Source organism: Cherax quadricarinatus, chromosome 1, assembly GCF_038502225.1.
Source record: "Cherax quadricarinatus isolate ZL_2023a chromosome 1, ASM3850222v1, whole genome shotgun sequence".
Taxonomy (NCBI): Eukaryota; Metazoa; Arthropoda; class Malacostraca; order Decapoda; family Parastacidae; genus Cherax; species Cherax quadricarinatus.
This window is the reverse complement of record NC_091292.1, coordinates 17953225-17974762: the sequence shown is the minus strand read 5'-3', so window position 1 is coordinate 17974762 and position 21538 is coordinate 17953225. Positions and strand designations below refer to the sequence as shown.

The following is a 21538-nucleotide window of genomic DNA, read 5'->3' as shown; positions in this document are numbered from 1 at the left end:
GGGCATTGGTACCCGGGATTTTACTGGTGAGATTTGATCCTATGGCTGAGAAGTCATTTATCTTGTTACTGTATCAATTGGCTGTAGTTCTGTTTCATTCAGTTTAGGTAGGACAACATCCCTAGTTTTTTTTAGTTTGTGGATGTCCATAATCTGAGTGTGTTTTCCAGGTCTTTTTTATATCTCCTCTTGTTTTGGTGAATCTGCTGGAATTGTACAATTGCTTGGCCTTTCTTATTAGTCTGGCCCTCTCCGAGACTCGTTCTCAGGGTCGGCCAAATTTAAAAAAAAAATAATTTTTTTCTCATGAAAAGATAGAGAATCTTTTCCCGATCATAATGACACCAAAAGTATGAAATTTGATGGAAAACTTACGGAATTATGCTCTCGCGAAGTTAGCAGTCTCGGCGATGTTTACGCATCAGCGATTTTGCCCACTGTGAGCCCCATTTTCGGTCAATTCCACTGTACTAGTCGACAAAAAACATGAATATTTCGCTAGAACTCCATTTTTTCTATCGAATGAGTGCAAGAAACCACCCATTTACCAATTTCAACTATCCAGTACAGTGGTCAGAATTTAGCAATTTTGCCAATTTCATACAAATTTCAAAAGATGCCAATTTCCGAATAGGGTCCAGAATAAACAAGAAAGACATTCCTGGCACTAAAATGACATTTCCTCTGTTCATTAGTCACATCTCAAGGCCCCTCTTACATTCTTTTGCTTTCCACTTTGAATTTTTATTCTCACAAAAAATAGAAGATTTACTGTTATGCCGACTACTGCATTAGTGTAAAAAATGGTATAAATAATATTGGCGCACTTATGAAAGAATATTAGACTCACCAGTTGACGTGTATTGGATGCTTGGCACGATTTGTTTACTTTTGAACTTTGGTAAAAATCGAACATTTCTGCTACTTTGAGCTCAATTTCAAGGTACTTTTCATTGTCAAACCAGTCAAAATCATCTCAATTTCTGTAATATGTCTTCCATTCTATAAAATGAGACCAAGAAAACTAGAATACAACAATAAATACCATACGAAAATACAGTGCAAATTCGCTGTTTTATTCCAAAAAAACGGTCAAAGTTTTTTTTTTCTCATTATGCACTGTGTGCTGCAGGATTTTTTTTAAACTGTGCACACTGACCACATAGACCCATTCTTTCATATGTAGGCCTACCAGCTTTCTCCCACTAGATTTGAGGGCGCTAGAATTTAGGCGTACTAGTACATACGTCAAAAACCCTGGGTCGTAAGCCGTACTAGTACGGCCGAAACCCTCAAAGGGTTAAGCCCTGTCTATATTGCTTTTCATACTGATGTTTTGTTTTCATGGGACAATGTTTATTATATGTATGTATTGTGTATACCTGAATAAATTTACTTACTTTACTTACTTACTTACTTACTATATTCTAGGTAATTTATTAAGAAATACAGTGGACCCTCGGTTATCGGCCGTAATCCATTCCAGAAGGTCGGCTGATAACCGAAATGGCCGAAAACCAAATTAATATTTCCCATAAGAATTAATGGAAATACAATTAATCCGTTCCAGAAAAAAATATTTACAAAAAAATAATTTTTTTTAACAATTATGTAAGTTTTACATACCTTTATTGAAGGCTAATGCTGGCTTCTGTAAGATAGGGAAGAGGAAAGAGGGAGGAGTTAGTGTTTAGAAGGGGAATCCCCCTCCATAAAGACTTCAGATAGCAAAGCCTTCTCTGGGGTTGCTTCCCTTCTTTGAATTTTAATGCTACTAGGACCAACTTGAGAGTCACTGGACCCCTGTCTCACAACAAATCTGTCCATAGAGGTCTGTTTCTGGTGTCTCTCTAAGATTTCCCTGAAGTGGGACAGGGTTTTGTCACTGAACATGTTGCAGATATGGCTTGTTTCACCTTGGTCAGGGTGGTGTTTCTCTACAAAAGCTTGCACCCTAGTCCACATTGCACACACCTCTTTAATCTGTAATTTACTGCTACAGTACATTCATTACTAATCTTAAAATATTTGTAGTCTTAATGTAGGGCAAGAGGTGAGTAGTATTTATTTGTAGGAAGTCAGCGTAGGTAGCAGTAGATGTAGGCACAGTACACGTATGTGATCCTCCCCCCCCGGGCTACACTACACAGCTATATTACAATACACAGACATATTTTTACACTACACAGCCATATTATTACCATGTTCACCGAGTTTAATAATTTCTAACAATTACCTTTACATGCCATCATAAACAAAGGGAGAAGTAATGAATAATTCAAGCCAAGAATTGTAAACAAATGCATATGAAGGGCAGTTACTGCACCAGTCGCCAGATTCAGTTTTCTCTATCACAGTTTTCCCTAACGCTGCATCAGAGAAAACGTAATGTTTACTCTCCATCCCACTTTCCACTTGATAACATATAAACATTGCATGTTTATATGCTACATGATATGTAACATGTTTCTTATACAATTTTGAAGAAGATATAATAGATGGATTAATGAAAATGTCTATATTAACGTAAAATAAGACATTAAATGTACGAGTGATTATTATTAAATATACATCACATATAAACATTGCATGTTTTCATATACTATGTAAGGTGTTTCTTTCGGCCCATGGTTGCTTATTTTGCAGTTGTACTCGATCAATAACCCCCAAAAACAATGGATTATAGCAAAATGTTTGGATGAATGAGCAGAAGCTTCCTCACTCGCCCAGAGACAAAGCCAAACTGAATTGCAAGCGGCCCCAGCCGGCAGATGGATGCCTCCCAAATGGCCGATAACCGGGCGCCAAAAAACTGGCCGATAACCGGGCGCCAAAAAACTGGCCGATAACCGAGTTGGCCAATAACTGAACCGGCCAATAACCGGGGGTCCACTGTATGTCTATCCAGTCATCGATACCATTGGCATTGGAGAATTCTGTAGGGCAGTCAACCATCCCTAGCTCTGCTGTGAAGTTACTTATTGAGACCTCATCATGGAGTCTAAAAGAAACTTTGATGTATTCCTGTGGTGCTGTCTGTGATTATCCCTGATTTAACCCTTTGACTTTTTCGGTCATATATATACGTCTTACAAGCCACCATGTTTGAAGTATATACAGTATACTCAAAAATTCTGGCAGCTTTAAATCAAGCAGGAGAAAGCTGGTAGGCCCACATGTGAGAAAATGGGTCTGTGTAGTCAGTGTGCACCATGCAGTGCATAACGAGAAAAAAAAAACTCCGATCGTTTTTTTGGATTAAAACGCCGACTTTGTGGTGCATTTTCCTATAGTTTTATGGGTGTATTCTCGTTTTCTTGGTCTCATTTGATAGAATGGAAAACATAATATAGAAATAGAGGTGATTTTGATTGGTTTTACTATGAAAAGAACCTTGAAATGGAGCTCAAAGTAGGGGAAATGTTTGATTTTTGCAGATGTTCAAAAGTAAACAAATGATGTCATTGTCCAATAAACATCCAACTAGCCATTCTAATGTGCAGTCACAAATGGGTTGACATTATTTATATAATTATTACAATATTGCAGTAGTCTGCATAACCGTAAATCTTCTATTTTTTGTTTGAATAAAAATTCAAAATAGAAAGCAAGAGTAATATCAGAGGGGCCTGGAGATGTGACTGATAAACAAAGAAAATGTTATTTTTGAGCCAGGAGTGTCTGCATTGTTCATTCTGGACCCTATCTTGAAATTGGCATATTTTTTTAATTTGCATGAAATTGGCCAAATTGAAAATTTCTGACCACGTTATTGGGTAGTTGAAATCGGTAAATGGGCAGTTTCTTGTACTCAATCGATAGAACAAATGGAGTTCTAAAGAAATAGCTATGAGTTTGGTCGACTGGAACAATGGAATTAGCTGAAAATAGGGCTCAAAGTGGACAAAATCGCCGATTTGTAAATATCGCTAAGGCCGCTAACTTCGCGAGAGCGTAATTCCTTAAGGTTTCCATCAAATTTCGTTCTTTTGGTGTCATTACCATAAGGAAAAGATTCTCTATCATTTCATGAGAAAATTTTTTTTTTTTTATTATTATTATTATTTTTTGACACGAGAAGACACCTCAGGATTTGGGGTTCAACAGTCAAGGGGTTAAAGGGGGCTAGTATATTGGTCCATATATGGTCAATTATGGTTGCACCTGTCTCAGTCAGCCTGGTTGGTTAGTAATAGTTGGTATGAGAAGCGTGTTGTTCATATTGTTGATGAAATCAGTTACAGGCTGATCATCTGTTAGGCCAAGGTTGATGCTGAAGTTTCCAGCTAAGAGAAGATGGTGCTTGTTCATTTGGTTGTATGTTATTAGTGTCTTTAATTTATTGCTAAAATTTGGGATTTTTGTATGAGGCATTCGGTAAATGGCACTGATTGTCATAGGAGTCTTGAGGTTTTTTGCAGTAAAATTTGCAAAAATATATTCTCCACATTCATCACTATAGCAAGTAGTGTTATAACAAGATAGTTTATTAGAGTAATAGATTGCAATACCACCTCCAGCTTGGTATGGTCTGCAGTTGTGGATTGCTGTGTATCCTGGTAGTGAGTAGATATCTATTGTGTCCTGCTTAAGCCAGGTTTCAGTAAGAATAATACAGGAGAAGGTTGTCTTCAAGGAATCAAGGAGTGCCAGGAGGTTATCATAGTGTTTGCTTAGGGACCTGATATTGTAGTTAAGAACTGTAATATTTTTAGGACATTGTTGGCTTGTGATGCTGTGTAACAGAGGCAGTTGCTATCCATTAAAATTTGATTGGGAGTAAGATTATACGTATAGGTTTAGATCTGGGTCGATGAGATTATTCGTCATTTTGGTTAAATGGTACTTTTTTATATCACGTATAGTGTGTCGAGTTACAGTACTGATATCTGTATTAGGGGGATGTTTGGACAAGTAGATAGCTAATATATGCTGGTAAAGTAGTGTAGAAACTAATAAACATAATGAACTTAGTGTTGACTATGTATTAATCTAAAATGAACTAGAGCATTAACTAGGTATAAACTATTAAGATAAAATTATAAAATAATGTAGCACAAGACTGTGACCTGTAATTGCACTAAAGTTAACATAAGTTGTTTACAATAGATAGTAGAATAATATGTGCACAGTTCTAATTTAAAGACTATGTGAGTTTTTGCAGTGCTATAATTATAAGATGGTAAACAACAGGTATTTATAAACTGTAAATGGGAATATTTGGCAATAACCGACAGTAGAATAAAATGTGCAATTTTAAATTAAAAAGTAAATGGATTTCAGCAGTGATATGATAAGATGGTAAACAACAGATATTAATAACAGATATAAAAGATTGTAAATTGGAATATTTGGCAACAGATTTTAAAAAAAAGTATAAAATAAAATAGGGCAATGATATGGTAAATTACAATTACACAAAAAAGTAGTAGAAATAATAAAGAAAAATTTTGTAGTGATTAAAAATAATTAAGACTACAAGGTAGAGTGGTAAATGAATACAAGAGTGAAATACAAAAGTAGTATTAAGGTATTAGAATTTAACCCTTAAATGGTCCAAACGTATATATACGTTTTTTCAACATCTGAAAGCATGTAAAAAAATGTAGATCTTTTTTTGTTGTTTTACATGTGAAAACATGTAAAAAAACTTTTATCTACATTTTTTTTTTGTTATATTTGAAAATATGTAAAAAAAGGTAGATCTACTTTTGTAGCATTACGAATTTGAACGTCGATCTGTTTGGACCGTTTAAGGGTTAAGGATAATAGACTCAAATTTCATACACATATACAACAAATTTCTAAGAAAATTTCCAAGACTGTAGGCATACTATCGAAGATACGGTACTATGTTCCACAGTCAGCCCTCCTGGCCCTTTATCACTCTCTTATTTACCCCTATCTCACCTATGGAATTTGTGCATGGGGCTCAACAACAATTAACCATCTCAGACCACTAATTACCCAACAAAAGGCTGCAGTTAGAATGATAACAAATTCTCACTACAGGCAGCACACTCCACCAATATTCAATACACTAAACCTACTCACCATACAAAACATCCATACTTATTACTGCACCTATTACATACATAGAACACTTAACTCTGATATTAACCCTCCCCTCAAACATCTCCTTGCCAACCTCAACAGAACACATGACCATAACACAAGGCACAGATCACTCTTTGATGTTCCTCGTGTCCATCTCACACTATGCAAAAACTCAATGCACATAAAAGGCCCTAAAATCTGGAATTCATTACCTGTAAATATAAAAGAAACACTACCTGTTTATAAATTCAAGTCTCTTCTCAAAGATCACTTACTCACCCAAAACCAAATAAATACTGAATAACTGAACCTTATAAATTGTATATCTTAAATGTTTCTCACAATTATATCACATAAATGTTAAACCTAAAACCCAATCTAACTTTATTATTTTTTAAATACACTACCTAACAGAATACTCCATACGACTGAATGTACAACAATGCATGCAACCATATGACCTGTCTTTGTAATACTCACTTGTGCTTTATAGTAATCTGTTTACATTAATGTTTTATCACTGATTTCATCATTGCTTAGTTAATCTTAAGTTAATTTTAAGCCAGCCCATAATGCTATGCATAGTATAAGTGGCTTTGGCATGCTGCTCTTATCTGTATTTTTTTGTACCTCTGTATGTGTGCTCAAATTGTTAATAAATAAATAAATAAATAAATAAATAAATAAATAAATAACAGTATATAACAGTTACAGAGTAGTTCATAATACTATTTGTGGATGGTGGGTATCACATAAATGTTAAACCTAAAACCCAATCTAACTATATTATTTTTAAATACACTACCTAACAGAATACTCCATTCAACTGAATGTACAGCAATGCATGCAACCATATGACCTGTCTTTGTAATACTCATTTGTGCTTTATAGTTATCTGTTTACAATAATGTTTTATCACTGATTTCATCATTGCTTAGTTAATCTTAAGTTAATTTTAAGCCAGCCCGTAATGCTATGCATATAAGTGGCTTTGGCATGCTGCTCTTACCTGTATTTTTTTGTACCTCTGTATGTATGCTCAAATTACTAAATAAAATAAAATAAATAAATAAATTGCACTTTATTCTGAGTCAGTTAAACCAGCCTCACTAAGGAATTTTTTTAGTTCATATTCTGTAGAGATGAAGTACCTCTTCCCAGTGGGTTCTTTCCTAACTGCAATTTTACTGTCCCTCACAAAACACTGATGGATTTTTTGGTTGTGGTGTAATTTTCTTAGTCAATAAAGGAGGTTTTGCCTTGTTTTGGTAAGGCACTCATTAACATATACCTCAGATTTCATAGATATGGATGTTTTTAACAGGCTATTTCTTTGCAAGCTGGTGTTGGATTTTAATAGAACTGTTTTTTCCCAGACTGGTAGTCCATCAGTTTGCAATCTTTGACATCATCACTACGTATGTTTAGGTGAAGGTGGTCCTTGATAAGCTGTAGGGTGGCCTCCATGCATGTCTCTTGGGTGACTGTAGGTGGGAGATGGTTGCTATTAACTACAACAGCATCAGATAGGTAATGTTGGTCATTATGGTCTTGGAAGTTGTTGATGACATCGGAGAGTTGGTAATTAGTTGGTAATTTAGTTTCAGTTGCAATACTTCTGCAAATCTGAATTTTGAGTTGCACACCTTCTGAGTGGTACAACATTATGCCGCAACCCATGCCAGGCAGCACCGAAGTCAACGGAGCTGACAAATGAAGATTTGATGGAGCTGGAAGAGATGCAGCGTAAGGAAGAGCAAGAGGATCAAGATGAAGCTGTTCCTTCTAAAAAGTTTGAGACAAAAATGATGGCCAAGGCATTTTCTTTTATAGAGAGGTCTCTGTATGTTTGAGCTTCAGGACCCCAATATCAAGAGATTCTCAAAGGTTTCAACTGGTGTTAACAATTATATTTCATGCTACCGTCTTATAAATGACGAGAAGAGAAAAACGGTGCAAACTTCCTTAGACAAATTCTTCGGCCCAGTGCCTTCTACCTGAAAAGCCTCTTCGGACGTTACAAAAACCCAGGTGTACAAAACTCTGAGGAAACACTTGATGACGAAGTATATGGGAACAAAAAAGATATCACGAAATAGCGAAATAAAATTAGCAAAATCTAACTTTATTATTTTTTAAATACACTACCTAACAGAATACTCCATACGACTGAATGTACAACAATGCATGCAACCATATGACCTGTCTTTGTAATACTCACTTGTGCTTTATAGTAATCTGTTTACATTAATGTTTTATCACTGATTTCATCATTGCTTAGTTAATCTTAAGTTAATTTTAAGCCAGCCCATAATGCTATGCATAGTATAAGTGGCTTTGGCATGCTGCTCTTATCTGTATTTTTTTGTACCTCTGTATGTGTGCTCAAATTGTTAATAAATAAATAAATAAATAAATAAATAAATAAATATGAGGTGGACGACCCTCTCCCCCAGTAGCCCCACACAAACTCCGGGGTTCAAATCTTCTCCGGTATGGCTTGAAAACATTAGGGACGTGTTTCTCTAAGACACCTGCTGTCCCTGTCCATGTTCACCCATCAGTTTAAAATGGGTACCTGGGTGTTAGTCAACTGGTGTGGGTAGCATCCTGGGATAAAACTGACCTAATTTGCCCGAAGTGCTCAGCATAAAGGGTTTTTCTGTATTGTAGTATGTCACTGATGTCAGCTAGACCTGTATACCTTGTATATGTACTTGTAGTAAATAGATATTATTATTATATTAGATCAAGGGCTCTGGTGGCCTGGTGGTTAAAGCTCTCGCTTCACACAGCGAGGGCTTGGGTTCGATTCCCAGCCAGAGTAGAAACATTGGGCGTGTTTCTTTCCACCTGTTGTCTATGTTCACCCATCAGTAAAATGGGTACCTGGGTGTTAGTCGACTGGTGTGGGTCGCATCCTGGGACACTGACCTAATTTGCCCGAGATGCTCAGCATAACAAGTGGCTTTCTATGTAGTAGTATGTTATTGTTGTCAGCTAGGACTGTATACCTTGTACATGTACCTGTAGTAAATAAAGATTATTATTATTATTATTATTATTCACCTGTACCAAAATACATTTATTTACTTACTATTAAGTAAAGCTTGTGGAGTGACTGAACACAAATGAAGATGCAGCAAGATTATTACAAAAGAAATACAATAATATATTCAGAGTATTCTGTCAAAGGAAGAGAAGGGCAGATCCAATTTCTTGAATCAAAAACCCCCCTTTTTTTTTTATCCTAGGTAACCTACAAATATACCGCTATGTATGATAATTTATGCAACTGTATTTGTGTAACTGTACCTGAATAAGTTAGTTACTCCCAAGGGTGGGGTTCCCAGATAAATTTTCTCTCATTTTAACTTACACATGAAGAAATGTCCAAGATGTGGCACGTGTTCTTGGCGTCTGGTGAACTGAATGTATATTCTCCTTTACGATACACGAAATATGCATTTATTCCTTCTTTATGGTGCCAGCAGTGTGGTTGAGGTCCTCTTCTTCATTAACAAGACGTAAATATTGTGACAGCGTTTAATATTTTGGGATCCAAGCAACCACGTTGACTCGTGTTGCTGGGTGTAAGAGACTGTGTCTCGAGGAGCCGTGTCAACACTACCGTCCTTGATCAATTAGACATGTGCAACACTTGGTAATCTTTATGAAAAAAACGTTTCACCACATGATGCCTTCATTATTTCAATACAAAGAAGAGTGGTGAAGATCAGAAGGAATTTGAGGTAACAAGTCCCTCCCTGGAGTCGATGGTCATCGACTCCAGGCTGAGGGACTCATTATCTCAACTCCTGATCTTCAGTAAGTTTGTTAGGTAAGACACATATGCAACAGTTAGGTATCTTTATTTCGAAACGTTTCGCCTACACAGTAGGCTTCTTCAGTCGAGTACAGCATATGTTGCATATGTGTCTTACCTAACAATCTGTCGGTATTTTATACCATTTTAATATTCATTCTGTCAGACACTGCAACACAAGGGTATCTTGGTACAGACCATCAACTTCGACAACCTCTACTAGTGAGAACGGCTGGGTTTGAGAGGGACCTGCCCTCCCAAAGCAACCTACGTCTCACCTCCTGGCACTATATAAGGCTCCATCCTGTCACTTCAACTTCATATTGTTTCAGACAACGGAACAATGCTCTTCTCCAGACTGAGGGACTGACCACCTCAAAACTTTAAGGGTGATGGACTGATTACATCGTCTTCAAGTATCTTCTGCTTCTATCAACTTTGCTGTACTCGACTGAAGAAGCCTACTGTGTAGGCGAAACGTTTCGAAATAAAGATACCTAACTGTTGCATATGTGTCTTACCTAACAATCTGTCGGTATTTTATACCATTTTAATATTCATTCAGTAAGTTTATTCAGGTATACATAAATACAGTTACATAGATTATCATACATAGCAGCATATATGTAGAGAACCTAGTATAACCAAAAAAAGTGACTTATTTCCATTGGGGTCCTTTTAATACCTTATTATTATACAATGTAGGAGATATCTTATTATTATAGGCCCGGTGGCCTGGTGGCTAAAGCTCCCGTTTCACACACGGAGGGCCCGGGTTCGATTCCCGGCGGGTGGAAACATTTCGACACGTTTCCTTACACCTGTTGTCCTGTTCACCTAGCAGCAAATAGGTACCTGGGTGTTAGTCGACTGGTGTGGGTCGCATCCTGGGGAACAAGATTAAGGACCCCAATGGAAATAAGTTAGACAGTCCTCGATGACGCACTGACTTTCTTGGGTTATCCTGGGTGGCTAACCCTCCGGGGTTAAAAATCCGAACGAAATCTTATCTTATCTTATCTCTTAAAGTAAAAAGAGTTATTTACATGTGTGCTCGCTAAAAAAAAATAAAAAATCATTCTCCTCCCTTTCTTTTTTAGTTTAATATGTTTATTATGCACCCCATCCCCATCCTGTGGGCGGTAGTCAAAAGATTACAGAGGAATATAATGGGTACAGGGACTGGACTCCCAAGTTTTGATAGCTGAGCAAGTTAATTAGAGTACATGAATACAAAAAAAAAATCTTTTACGCTACTAGTACCAGGTTATTCCTGTAGGTAACAAGTATTATAACAACATCCTGTTATTCTCTATAAGGATTACAATGCTGAGTTTACAGAAATTTGGTTATTGTTTGGTTTACATGTAGTAAAATTGTGATTACAGAGTGTACCACTAGAACGCTTAGCATGGCTAGGCATTTCGGGCATACTTAGTTTTATTCTTAATTGTAAAATATTACAAATTATGAGGTAAGTTGGTATTATGGCTAAGTGACTAAATACTAGTTTATGAGTTTAGCAATGTGAATGCTTTTGTTTTGGCACAGTATATAGTTTCAGTATTGGAGTATCACAGGATTCATTATTTTAAGACTGAGATTAATATTTCTGTTTATGGTCAAATGAGTGAGCGAGTGTAAGTGTGAACCACCAGGTGGTATTCGTGTAGTTAGTTGACGGGGTGTATCAGGGAGATAAGATGTTTTCTAATGGTAGTTTTGAAGGTGATGAATGTGTCTGCAGTTCTAGAGTTCTCAGGTAGGGTATTCCAGATTTTAGGGCCTTTGACATACATTGAATTTTTGTAAAGGTTTAGTCGGACACGGGGAATGTCATAGAGATGTTTGTGTCTGGTGTTATGCCTGTGGGTTCTGTCACAACTATCAAGAAAGCGTTTTAGGTCAAGGTTGATATTAGAGTTTAAGGCCCTGTAGATATAGATTGCACAGTAGTAAGTGTGGATGTACTGAACTGGGAGTAAGTTTAGATCTTTGAAGAGTGGGGGGGTGTGCTGCCAGGGATGGGATTTAGTGATTATTCTTACTGCAGCTTTTTGTTGGGTTATTATTGGCTTTAGGTGTGTTGCTGCAGTTGATCCCCAAGCACAAATAGCATAGGTGAGGTATGGATAAATAAGTGAGTGGTATAGTGTGAGAAGGGCATTTTGCGGCACGTAGTATCGTATCTTGGAGAGGATCCCAACCGTTTTGGATACTTTTTTGGCTATATGCTGGATATGGGTGCTGAAATTCAGGTTGTTGTCAAGGTATAAGCCTAGGAATTTTCCCCCATTATTTCTGGTAATTAGAGTGTTGTCAATCTTAATGTTAATTTGTGCATCTCCTGCTCTGCTACCAAACATAATATAGTAAGTTTTGTCAGTGTTAAGCGTAAGTTTATTGGCTGTCATCCAAGTCGATATTTTAATCAGCTCCTCATTCACAATGGTGTTGAGGGTGGCAAGATTAGGGTGAGAGATGACGTAAGTCGTGTCATCAGCAAAGAGAATGGGTTTCAGGTGTTGGGATACGTTTGGAAGGTCATTGATGTATATGAGGAAGAGCAGGGGACCAAGGACACTTCCCTGCGGAACTCCAGTATCAAGTGGCCGTGTTGCTGATGCTGTGTCTTTAATGGTGACGTACTGATACCTATTAGTAATGTAAGATTTGAAATAAGCAAGCGCATGGCCTCTTATACCGTAGTGGTCAAGTTTGTGGAGTAGGATTTGGTGGTTTACTGTGTCAAAAGCTTTTCTTAGGTCAATAAAAATTCCTAGTGGATATTCCTTATTTTCCAATGCTGTGTAAAGCAGATCTAGCATTTTTATGATTGCATCATTAGTGCTTTTATTTTTCCTGAATCCAAACTGGCAGGGGTTGAGTATGTTTTGAGCCGTTATAAATGAATACAGTCTCTTGTACACGAGTTTCTCAAAGATTTTGGATAGCAATGGTAAGTTAGATATTGGCCTATAGTTGTTTAAGTCTGTAGGGTCACCACCTTTATGTATTGGTGTAACCCTTGCCATCTTGAGTAGTTTCGGGAAGGTGCTAGTCTCTATTGACTTGTTAAAAAGTAATGAAATAGCATGCGAAAGGACATGGGCCGCTCGCTTGTACAGTAATGGTGGGACATGAGACAGATTCCCCGAGTTATTTTTAAGTGACTTTATGATCCCAATGACTTCCGTGGGCTCAGTTGGTGCAAGATAGAAGGAATTAGAGGAGTTTCGGGGGTCAATTACCATCTAGGTAGTCCCTCAGGAACTGCTTTAGGTGTTTGTCCAGTGCCAGCTTGAAGACTGCCAGGGGTCTGTTGGTAATCCCCCTTATAGGGGAACAGTCTCGGGCCCCTGACACTTATTGTATGGTCTCTACGTGCTAGTTGGTGCCAAGGCTTTCGTAGTGAGTGATTTTCGTGTGCAATGTGGGATTTTACTGGCGAGATTAGATCCTATGTTTGAGAAGAAGTCGTTTATCTTGTTAGCTGTGTCAGTGGGATGTAGTGGTGTTTCATTAGGTTTAGTTAGGACAATATTCTTGGTTTTTCTCAGTTTGTGGGTCCCTAGAATCTGAGAGAGTGTTTTCCAGGTCTTTTTTTATATCTCCTCTAGTGTCTGTGAATCTACTGGAGTAGTATAGTTGTTTGGCTTTTTTTATTACTTTGGTGAGAGCTGATGAACAGTGTTTAAGAGTATCTTTGTGTATTAAGCCCTGCAAACAGTACACGCTAAAATAAGACTCACTAAGTATTAATCATTTATAGGCACCGCCACGCAAAATGTGACCAAAGAAACACCAAAAGAAAATTTTTACAAAATAAAAAGTACTTGTCATAACCTATTACAACAATAAACAACATACAATGCACAACATCACAAGGTTACTAAAGGTAAAGTTGTAACACATGACTAAAGCCATAACCACCTTTAACACACAATATATATACAACACAAATCATGTCAGTAAAGTAAAAAGACCCTTACTAAAGCTACCATAACAGCTATAAAACAGACACAACACCCGAACATACCCGCTATGACAGGGTACAGAGTATTGATTAAAGTTGTTACATTATAGCCTAACCAATAGGGATTCTGAAGGAACGTATGATTCCTTATACACAATAACCATGGAAAAACAGTATTTTAATATTATTAAAATGTTAGACCATCAAGTACAATAATTCTTGTGCAGAAAACAGAACAACATACATGTAACATAAAATAATAAAATAAAATAAACCCCAATACAAGCTTTCACAATATTATAAAACTCAGCACATCAAAAGGGTTTAAATACCAAACCCTACACAGAAATTAAACCTCCCACATATGTATATAAACCGAAACTCTTGTCCACAAAAAATTTAGGTATAAACCCCATAATAAACATGGTATAGACCCGAGACCTATACATACTCTTAAGAATTACCACAGAACCTCCAACGAACAATTAAAGTTAAACATAATACAAGACAAGTAGTAAGTATAAGGGCCGCTGTATCTTGTCCGTCCCAAATGTACCTCAGAAAAATTTGTTGAAACCAACTTACCATATCTGATTACTTAAACCTGAGATCCTAAGGGCTCGGTATCCTGGCTATTTATTTATTTATTTATTTATTTATTTATTTATTTCCAATTTGTGCACACATACAGAGGTACAAAAAAAATACAGATAAGAGCAGTATGCCAAAGCCACTTATACTATGCATAGCATTACGTGCTGGCTTAAAATTAACTTAAGATTAACTAAGCAATGATTATTATTATTATTATAATCAAAAAGAAGCGCTAAGCCACAAGGACTATACAGCGCTGCTACTAAGCAATGATGAAATCAGTGATAAAACATTAATGTAAACAGATAACTATAAAGCACAAGTGAGTATTACAAAGACAGGTCATATGGTTGCATTCAGTTAGGTAGTGATTCTGTTAGGTAGTGTATTTAAAAAATAATAAGTTAGATTGGGTTTTAGGTTTAGCATTTATGTGATATAATTGTGAGAAACATTTAAGATATACAATTTATAATGTTCAGTTATTCAGTATTTATTTGGTTTTGGGTGAGTAAGTAATCTTTGAGAAGAGACTTGAATTTATAAACAGGTTGTGTTTCTTTTATATTTACAGGTAATGAATTCCAGATTTTAGGGCCTTTTATGTGCATTGAGTTTTTGCATAGTGTGAGATGGACACGAGGAACATCAAAGAGTGATCTGTGCCTTGTGTTATGGTCATGTGTTCTGTTGAGGTTGGCAAGGAGATGTTTGAGGGGAGGGTTAATATCAGAGTTAAGTGTTCTATGTATGTAATAGGTGCAGTAATAAGTATGGATGTTTTGTATGGTGAGTAGGTTTAGTGTATTGAATATTGGTGGAGTGTGCTGCCTGTAGTGAGAATTTGTTATCATTCTAACTGCAGCCTTTTGTTGGGTAATTAGTGGTCTGAGATGGTTAATTGTTGTTGAGCCCCATGCACAAGGAAGATTTCTTACACAGTGAACATAACCATCAGGTTTAGAAAAGTTAACCTTGTAAGCTACTCTTATATCTCATTATGACAAACATTCCCGTGAAACATAGCTTACCATCCATACCAAACTGCCACTACCTTCCTCTTACACACCACAAAATATCCAGCGTCAAACACAACCCCCCCCACCCCCCTTTACATTCCCCCAGAAGGAGACCACCCTTTGCCCATTCTCAGGTACCCTGACAAAGGGAACCCACAGTGAGGTTCCTATAACCTTCCGGAAAACTTTTTTCCCAGGACGCCCCATAAACCAGCATATTCCTACACTTTCTCCTATAGAATCTAGCCGCCAACGCTTTTATCCTCGCATCACCCCTTAATTCCCTCATTCCCCATGAGATATACAGATAATCTACTATGACATACATTATAGCCCGCCCCACGTCCCTAGGCACTCCCCTTACATCTAATAGTAAAGCCCATAAAAGCGGCAAACGTCCCCCCCCCCCAACAATCTGATAACCCCACCCATCCATGATCTCACCCCCTCCAAGGAGGGACAAAAAAAGACCACATGAAACGCCGTTTCAACATCACAAAACTGACAAAAAGCCTCTTCCACCAACCCCATACGTCTTAACACCTCCTTGAAGGCCAGAATCCCCATGATGAAACGGAACACTAATTCTCTTACCCTAGCCGGTATCCTAAACTTACTAAAATCCTTCCAAATAACCCCCCAATCATACGTTGGATGCACGGCTACCCCTTGCAAAATTCCCTGACCTGCAGAGAAATAGCAAGCATCGAACTCAAGCTAAAGGAATCTTATAGGAGTCAGGAATCGCGGGAAGAACTAAAAGCCATAAATGAAATCGAAAGAAACCCAAAGTATTTCTTCTCCTATGCCAAATCAAAGTCGAGAACAACGTCCAGTATTGGGCCCCTACTTAAACAAGATGGGTCCTACACAGATGACAGCAAGGAAATGAGTGAGCTACTCAAGTCCCAATATGACTCAGTTTTTAGCAAGCCGCAAACAAGACTGAGAGTCGAAGATCAAAATGAATTTTTTATGACAGAGCCAAAAAATTTGATTAACACAAGCCTATCCGATGTTATCCTGACGCCAAATGACTTCGAACAGGCGATAAATGACATGCCCATGCACTCTGCCCCAGGGCCAGACTCATCAAGAACTGCAAGAAGTCCCTATCACGAGCCTTTTCCATCCTATGGAGAGGGAGCATGGACACGGGGGTCGTCCCACAGTTACTAAAAACAACAGACATAGCCCCACTCCACAAAGGGGGCAGTAAAGCAACAGCAAAGAACTACAGACCAATAGCACTAACATCCCATATCATAAAAATCTTTGAAAGGGTCCTAAGAAGCAAGATCACCACCCATCTAGAAACCCATCAGTTACACAACCAAGGGCAACATGGGTTTAGAACAGGTCGCTCCTGTCTGTCTCAACTATTGGATCACTACGACAAGGTCCTAAATGCACTAGAAGACAAAAAGAATGCAGATGTAATATATACAGACTTTGCAAAAGCCTTCGACAAGTGTGACCATGGCGTAATAGCGCACAAAATGCGTGCTAAAGGAATAACAGGAAAAGTCGGTCGATGGATCTATAATTTCCTCACTAACAGAACACAGAGAGTAGTCGTCAACAGAGTAAAGTCCGAGGCAGCTACGGTGAAAAGCTCTGTTCCACAAGGCACAGTACTCGCTCCCATCTTGTTCCTCATCCTCATATCCGACATAGACAAGGGTGTCAGCCACAGCACCGTGTCTTCCTTTGCAGATGACACCCGAATCTGCATGACAGTGTCTTCCATTGCAGACACTGCAAGGCTCCAGGTGGACATCAACCAAATCTTTCAGTGGGCTGCAGAAAACAATATGAAGTTCAACGATGAGAAATTTCAATTACTCAGATATGGTAAACATGAGGAAATTAAATCTTCATCAGAGTACAAAACAAATTCTGGCCACAAAATAGAGCGAAACACCAACGTTAAAGACCTGGGAGTGATTATGTCGGAGGATCTCACCTTCAAGGACCATAACATTGTATCAATCGCATCTGCTAGAAAAATGACAGGATGGATAATGAGAATCTTCAAAACTAGGGAGGCCAAGCCCATGATGACACTCTTCAGGTCACTTGTTCTATCTAGGCTGGAATATTGCTGCACACTAACAGCACCTTTCAAGGCAGGTGAAATTGCCGACCTAGAAAATGTACAGAGAACTTTCACGGCGCACATAACGGAGATAAAACACCTCAATTACTGGGAGCGCTTGAGGTTCCTAAACCTGTATTCCCTGGAACGCAGGAGGGAGAGATACATGATTATATACACCTGGAAAATCCTAGAGGGACTAGTACCGAACTTGCACACGAAAATCACTCACTACGAAAGCAAAAGACTTGGCAGACGATGCACCATCCCCCCAATGAAAAGCAGGGGTGTCACTAGCACGTTAAGAGACCATACAATAAGTGTCAGGGGCCCGAGACTGTTCAACTGCCTCCCAGCACACATAAGAGGGATTACCAACAGACCCCTGGCAGTCTTCAAGCTGGCACTGGACAAGCACCTGGAGTTTACCTGGAGAGAGTTTCGGGGGTCAATGCCCCCGCGGCCCGGTCTGTGACCAGGCCTCCTGGTGGATCAGCGCCTGATCAACCAGGCTGTTGCTGCTGGCTGCACGCAAACCAACGTATGAGCCACAGCCCGGCTGATCAGGAACTGACTTTAGGTGCTTGTCCAGTGCCAGCTTGAAGACTGCCAGGGGTCTGTTGGTAATCCCCCTTATGTGTGCTGGGAGGCAGTTGAATAGTCTCGGGCCCCTGACACTTATTGTATGGTCTCTTAACGTGCTAGTGACACCCCTGCTTTTCATTGGGGGGATGGTGCATCGTCTGCCAAGTCTTTTGCTTTCGTAGTGAGTGATTTTCGTGTGCAAGTTCGGTACTAGTCCCTCTAGGATTTTCCAGGTGTATATAATCATGTATCTCTCCCTCCTGCGTTCCAGGGAATACAGGTTTAGAAACCTCAAGCGCTCCCAGTAATTGAGGTGTTTTATCTCCGTTATGCGCGCCGTGAAAGTTCTCTGTACATTTTCTAGGTCGGCAATTTCACCTGCCTTGAAAGGTGCTGTTAGAGTGCAGCAATATTCCAGCCTAGATAGAACAAGTGACCTGAAGAGTGTCATCATGGGCTTGGCCTCCCTAGTTTTGAAGGTTCTCATTATCCATCCTGTCATTTTTCTAGCAGATGCGATTGATACAATGTTATGGTCCTTGAAGGTGAGATCCTCCGACATAATCACTCCCAGGTCTTTGACGTTGGTGTTCCGCTCTATTTTGTGGCCAGAATTTGTTTTGTACTCTGATGAAGATTTAATTTCCTCATGTTTACCATATCTGAGTAATTGAAATTTCTCATCGTTGAACTTCATATTGTTTTCTGCAGCCCACTGAAAGATTTGGTTGATGTCCGCCTGGAGCCTTGCAGTGTCTGCAATGGAAGACACTGTCATGCAGATTCGGGTGTCATCTGCAAAGGAAGACACGGTGCTGTGGCTGACATCCTTGTCTATGTCGGATATGAGGATGAGGAACAAGATGGGAGCTAGTACTGTGCCTTGTGGAACAGAGCTTTTCACCGTAGCTGCCGCGGACTTTACTCTGTTGACGACTACTCTCTGTGTTCTGTTAGTGAGGAAATTATAGATCCATCGACCGACTTTTCCTGTTATTCCTTTAGCGCGCATTTTGTGCGCTATTACGCCATGGTCACACTTGTCGAAGGCTTTTGCAAAGTCTGTATATATTACATCTGCATTCTTTTTGTCTTCTAGTGCATTTAGGACCTTGTCGTAGTGATCCAGTAGTTGAGACAGACAGGAGCGACCTGTTCTAAACCCATGTTGCCCTTGGTTGTGTAACTGATGGGTTTCTAGATGGGTGGTGATCTTGCTTCTTAGGACCCTTTCAAAGATTTTTATGATATGGGATGTTAGTGCTATTGGTCTGTAGTTCTTTGCTGTTGCTTTACTGCCCCCTTTGTGGAGTGGGGCTATGTCTGTTGTTTTTAGTAACTGAGGGACGACCTAAAGTCAGTTCCTGATCAGCCGGGCTGTGGCTCGTACGTTGGTTTGCGTGCAGCCAGCAGCAACAGCCTGGTTGATCAGGCTCTGATCCACCAGGAGGCCTGGTCACAGACCGGGCCGCGGGGGCGTTGACCCCCGGAACTCTCTCCAGGTAAACTCCAGAGGTGGGTAATTGGATAGGGGGATGCTTGGGGTTGGGGTTAGGATGGACAGTGGTTGATAGAATCAGGGTATGTGTAATATGGTATATGGAGGGGATGCAGGCCTGCAGAAGGGTAAATTCGGAGTCTGTCACGGGTAAGGCATTAGGTGGACTGGGAGGTTTAAATGCGAGGGACCTAACTTTACATCAGAGGGTAGTGGTGGTAAATTCACTTGTCTATAGCAAGGTATGGGGGGGGGGAGGCAGAGGTTTTTCCCTTAGAAGTACAGGACATTGTGGAAATGCAGAGGAGGGTGCTAAAGTTTGTGTGGGGATTTGGGAGGGCATGGTTAAGTAAGGAGGTAGTTATGACGGATGTTCAAAGAGGGGGCTTAGATTTGATGCCTTTAGGACAGAGAGTAATGGCTATATATATCAAGCGGAGGTATATTAGGGAAGGGGGTGTGAGGGGAGCTAACATAGGAAAAGTTATGGAGGAGGCACGTAAATGGTGGAGTGGTAAGGACCTGCAGGTTTGTGAAGATATGTTAAGATTTTTATTGACAGTGCAACAGGTGGATAACATCAAAGTGAAAAGGTTGGTGAGAGTTTACCTGGAGTTTACCTGGAGAGAGTTCCGGGGGTCAACGCCCCCGCGGCCCGGTCTGTGACCAGGCCTCCTGGTGGATCAGAGCCTGATCAACCAGGCTGTTGCTGCTGGCTGCACGCAAACCAACGTACGAGCCACAGCCCGGCTGGTCAGGAACCGACTTTAGATGCTTGTCCAGTGCCAGCTTGAAGACTGCCAGGGGTCTGTTGGTAATCCACCTTATGTATGCTGGGAGGTAGTTGAACAATCTCGGGCCCCTGACACTTATTGTATGGTCTCTTAACGTGCTAGTGACACCCCTGCTTTTCATTGGGGGGATGTTGCATCGTCTGCCAAGTCTTTTGCTTTCGTAGTGAGCGATTTTCGTGTGCAAGTTCGGTACTAGTCCCTCTAGGATTTTCCAGGTGTATATAATCATGTATCTCTCCCGCCTGCGTTCCAGGGAATACAGTTTTAGGAACCAAGTCCTAACCGATATAAGCTGGGAAGATATACTAAGCAACACAGACCCCAACTTATGCCTAGAACAGATTAACTCGGTGGCACTCGATGTATGCACAAGGCTTATTCCTCTAAGAAAAAGGAGGAGTAGATGTAAAACAGAAAGAGACAGGCGCTCCCTTTACAGGCGACGGAAAAGAATAACAGAGCGGCTAAAAGAGGTCAATATATCTGAAATGCGTAGGGAGACACTGGTCAGAGAAATAGCAAGCATCGAACTTAAGCTAAAAGAATCCTTTAGGAGTCAGGAATCGCGGGAAGAACTAAAAGCCATAAATGAAATCGAAAGAAACCCAAAGTATTTCTTCTCCTATGCCAAATCAAAATCGAGAACAACGTCCAGTATTGGGCCCCTACTTAAACAAGATGGGTCCTACACAGATGACAGCAAGGAAATGAGGGAGCTACTCAAGTCCCAATATGACTCAGTTTTTAGCAAGCCGCTAACCAGACTGAGAGTCGAAGATCAAAATGAATTTTTTATGACAGAGCCACAAAATTTGATTAACACAAGCCTATCCGATGTTATCCTGACGCCAAATGACTTCGAACAGGCGATAAATGACATGCCCATGTACTCTGCCCCAGGGCCAGACTCATGGAACTCTGTGTTCATCAAGAACTGCAAGAAGCCTCTATCACGAGCCTTTTCCATCCTATGGAGAGGGAGCATGGACACGGGGGTCGTCCCACAGTTACTAAAAACAACAGACATAGCCCCACTCCACAAAGGGGGCAGTAAAGCAACAGCAAATAACTACAGACCAAAAGCACTAACA

The 21538-nt window shown here is 39.5% G+C and overlaps 1 protein-coding gene across 3 annotated transcripts in view; it reads right to left on the bottom strand.

Moving 5' to 3' along the window:
- The window catches only part of LOC128687501 (WD repeat-containing protein 3), a gene marked incomplete at its 3' end in the record, with an annotated part of 95499 nt that extends 85677 nt beyond the window's left edge, over positions 1 to 9822 (bottom strand). Inside the window, 1 exon segment of one of the 3 annotated variants that reach the window (XM_070100649.1) lies at positions 9437 to 9822. 3 annotated transcript variants of the gene reach the window in all.
- Positions 9823 to 21538: the final 11716 nt, after the last annotated feature.